A 4,471-nucleotide genomic window follows, 5' to 3' on the forward strand; every position below is an offset into this window, starting at 1 on the left:
TTTACTCACAAGATCAATATAATCAATTATATTCGAGAAATAAAATTGTATACCTATGCGGTTATACCTAACTGCAGTGCATACATCCACCCACTTCTTGGTTACGATACGTGGATTCATAATACAGCTAGACTTCTAAACAACTCCTTGTATGTCATGGATCTGGTCTAGCGATGTAAAGATGTACATGAAAGCACACTCAAGCGAATCCGATTGACGCCGTCTGATGTGGCGCACAAGTTAAGCCGATTATCACTCTTCTTATCTGAGAAGCGTTGATGTGTGCATGAAGAATCACAGCCCATCCATGTGCCATATCGATGTGCCGCCGAACAGGCCGATTATATTACTTGGTGATTTCATCTGCTCCATCTTAGAAATGTTGAAAGATAGTAGAAGGGATAGTTTGGTATTGTGGCTTATCCGTACCTCGTCTAATCAACTACTCCATATCTCTCTAAATTTGAGTCGTTGTTGGATGCGTAATTCCATTTATTTTTCTTGTGCATCGATATCGACTTCTACATGTTGCCATCTTGTTTCTGTACCTTCTTGTGCTTCGATATCTACATGCTGCCATCTTGTTTCTATACCTTTTCGTAGAACTGCAACAAATACCCCAGCCGGATATATCGCACTGATTTAAAAAAACACATGACACTGTTATATTTACATTGTTTTAGAATATATGTTATATTACATACATATGTGGAAACAAACTTAGTGACTTACACGACTTCCATCCACCACTTCCAACTTGAAATTCTGTTTGGTTATGAACCATAAGAGGGATGGGATGGGATGGTCCTCTTTTTATATGTGTTTGGTTATAATTCAAGAGGGATGGTACCATCCACGAGGAAATATTCCCTGAAAAGGTGGATCAAATGATCCCTCAAGTTTGGCCGGATATCTTTATCCACCTTTCTCTGATCTCGGGGACCACTCCTAATTCTCTTCCTATCTGTCATCTCCCCTGTTTAGATTCCACTCATCTCACCCCGTCCAAAACCAGCAACCACCTCATCTTCCTAATCATCGGCGTGACCAAGCCCCATCGATTCCGGCACCAAGGGGGGCGCACCGCCCCAATCAGAGTTTCTCAAGCAGTCGCCGCCCCGATCATGGACGAGCGGGACACCGTCTTCCTCGTGGCCGCTGCCCCCATCGAGCGGGACGCCGTCTCCGTCGTGGTCGCCGCACCCGTCGAGCGGGGCACCGGCTCACGGTCGATGCCCCTATCGAGTGGGATGCCGATGGGGATGGCCTTCCTCGTGGTCGTCGTGGTGCTACAAATTTTGCTTAGCCTTAATTTCAGTTAAAGACTGCTAATAAATTGCTATTGAATAGTATTAGCTAATCACATGTCATCCCATCCCCTCAAATGCTTTGAACCAAACAGAAAGTGGGATCACCCTAATGTGGACCTTCCATCCCTAGAATCTGATCTATCCCATCCCATACATATTGGTCCATCAACCAAACGGAGATGTGAGTACCGGCCGGACCGATCGATCTATGAATTTTCTAAGACTTCATACGGGATTTTTCCAAGACTCCATGCATCATATGATATGATTGTATTACATGGAAAAAACTTCACGATCTGCCACGATCCAGCCCGATCAATTATTCTCCCGTCTTATTTCCTTTCATAGTCTATCCATACTCTTTTCAATATATAGAACGTGTCAAACATCTAAAGGTATAAATGATGCCCCCCATAGGGGGCTTCACAGCGATCACAGCACGTGAGCCGTCGGATCATTTCATCAGCGCATCTCGTCCGTTCGTTTTTGCCTCTCCTCCCACTAGATAAAGCCATGCAATGGCTGTGTGCTACCCACCTCCGTCTGCACATGGGTCCAACCTTCGGTGGGGTCCACTGGTTGGTGACTGCGGGTGGATTTGGTTCGGTCAGGTGGGGCGTCGGCCTGTGGAAAAATCTCCACAGGGGTAGATTGGGGTTTTCCTCACGCGCCCCTCTCCCAATCCCCTGGCATCCAACCCTATCTCCATCCACCCTGTGCACCCAATCGATGCCCAGCCCCGAGCGTCCAATTCCCTCCCCTTCGTGTCCTCCCCATGCCCATCCTGCTCGGCGGCCGCCGCCGCCATCGCTACCGCTCGCGCCCTGGAGGAGATGGAGCACGACGTGTGGAAGCTAGCAGGAAAGATGAAGACCGATGGGGGCTCAGCCTCCACCGCCTCCCTCCTCCCCCTTGCCGCCGAGATCGTGCCGCCACAGCAGCTCGCGGGTGAGACGTAACTCAGCAGTGCTTGGCTTCGGTTTGGCCGGAAAGACGCCGGCCAACAGCACAACGGCCGGCCCTCTGCCTCTTCATTTTTTCGGAGACCTACAGGTTATTTCTCTTCTCTCCTAGATCTCTCTATCCTCGAGGCTGAGCTAAAAGTGGAGACATAGCCCCTAGAACATATCATCTTGGTTTGTCCAGATCTATTTTTATGTGCGCGTGCAGAGTGTTTGACGAAAATCCTAGCTAAGACTAATGTTGGTAATACCTTAGATGCATCTAGCTGGTTGCAGTTTTGTAGTTAAGGTACCATGACGTTAAGGAGAGAGATTTATATGCGCTTAAGTTGGTTACTTCTATCCGATTTCACTGACCGATCAACCTATTGTTCTTTGTTGTTTGGTTCTGCTAGGTATGAAGCACATGAATGATTGAGCAAAGAAACATGTCCATGTAATGACCAAAGGCGAGAAATTATCTGAGTTTTTTCTGTAAAGATGGTCTGACAAAGCAGTTATGCCCTCTCTTTAATTCGAATTATTTTCTTTGATGCGCAGCTTCTGTTTTCTAGAGATTTCCCCCCTTCGACTATTGTGGAAATGTTTTGTGCACGGAAGGTATCCATCCTCTTTCTTATATTCTCTAAATTGCTACAATGTTTTCAGAACTTATAGACCATAACATGGTGGAGACACATAACATGAATGTTTGTTTACAGATCTTCAATAACAGTTCAAAGCTTGGATGAAGTTTTATGTATATTATGATAGGAAGGTGCTTCAGCGAACAATTAGGTCTGCATTTTTGTGGAACTCATCTTACTTCTGCTCCATTTATTTGACTACTTCCTTTGATTTGCTTGTGTGCACATAATTGGTACTCCACTCTTTTCTGAGATGGTTGCCCGTAATTTTTTTGGTGAAGGTTGTTTGTATGCTTCTTTCAACCAATAGTTGGCATATAGCCTCCCTTTCTTTACGACACCATTTTTGTGCTTTCGCTTGGTTATGGGGCTTTATATGCAATTATAGTCAACTTTATTATGGTGGCAGCAGGTACTCCAAATACCTTTTGTGCTGGTTAAGAGCAGGGCCAGCAGTGTATTTAGAACATCTACGCGCATGTTATCCTTAGGTAAGAATAGGATGTATCTGGTTATTTTCATCTATGGCGCACACACCAAATAATTAAAATTGAGCACTTTCTTGAGTTTATGGAGCTGAGGCATTTGTGTCTCTTATGAATCCAATGGGCTTATTTTCTAATGAATATTTTAGAAATTACATCTCACGGCAATATACTCATATCTATAAATTTTATGTCAGGAGCATACAGGCGAGACAACATCACTTAATGCCCTCCAACAACTAATGCAGAAGCTTACAGGCCTTGGATTTGGAAACGACAAGGTATTCATACAATGCTTACTATCCATGTGCATATCATCAATGTAATATTATAATGTATGTTGATGTTTTGAGGAAATGAAGACTGGGGTTTCCTACACGTTGTCAAGCCGAGTTTAGATCTGCTAATGTACATGCTGACATGAAAATTGAAATATACCTGGAGATTTATTAATATTAATTTAAGATATTAATCTCCTGCAAAGTTAGAGTTTCATCGCGTATGGTCAATAGTTGGCCTGACGAGTGTATCTTTTGGCTTCAAATTGTTACTTTGTTTGGCCCTGCATTCAAGTGGTGGAATTCACACATGTAAAGTGATGGATCCTCTTAGTTCTTCCATATAAAGGCGTGTGATGGTTGGTCTGCCTGTCGCACAGCGCTTTGCATTCTCTAGAACCTGATAACAGTTATAAGTCAGTGTAGGACCTCTCTTCTAATTGACATGCCCTGTAACTCCTTTTGTTGATGCAATCTAAAAGATTATTTACAAGGTTTTGTTTCCTGATGAAGTGCACTCAATTATCAGTTTAAGAGAGATCTGGATATCATAGATAGTTATTGTTGATCCATGGATACAGTCCAACATCCATGATTGGAAGAGAATGGTAAGGTTTCGACTTCAGTTACACAAATCTCATTTGCCTTTCTCGGGTAGGTTTGTTGGTGCTGGGCACCATTCTTTCTCCTACTTACTTTGGCTTGGCTACAGCTTGCAACACATCTATTTTGCAGGTTGTCGACGTGTTAAAGTAATGCAGTTGTTCCTTTACGGTGTGTGGGAGGCACTACAGTCTATCAGGTGCGTGT

At 43.9% G+C, this 4,471-nt stretch overlaps 1 long non-coding RNA gene across 1 annotated transcript; it reads left to right on the forward strand.

Moving 5' to 3' along the window:
* The first annotated feature begins 2,330 nt into the window (after window positions 1–2,330).
* On the forward strand, window positions 2,331–3,023 carry LOC124683761. Its single transcript, XR_006996808.1, has 3 exons — window positions 2,331–2,363; window positions 2,813–2,872; window positions 2,974–3,023. It is a non-coding gene; the product is annotated as an uncharacterized LOC124683761 (long non-coding RNA).
* Window positions 3,024–4,471: the final 1,448 nt, after the last annotated feature.

This window comes from Lolium rigidum, chromosome 1 (genome assembly GCF_022539505.1).
Source record: "Lolium rigidum isolate FL_2022 chromosome 1, APGP_CSIRO_Lrig_0.1, whole genome shotgun sequence".
NCBI classification, from domain to species: Eukaryota; Viridiplantae; Streptophyta; class Magnoliopsida; order Poales; family Poaceae; genus Lolium; species Lolium rigidum.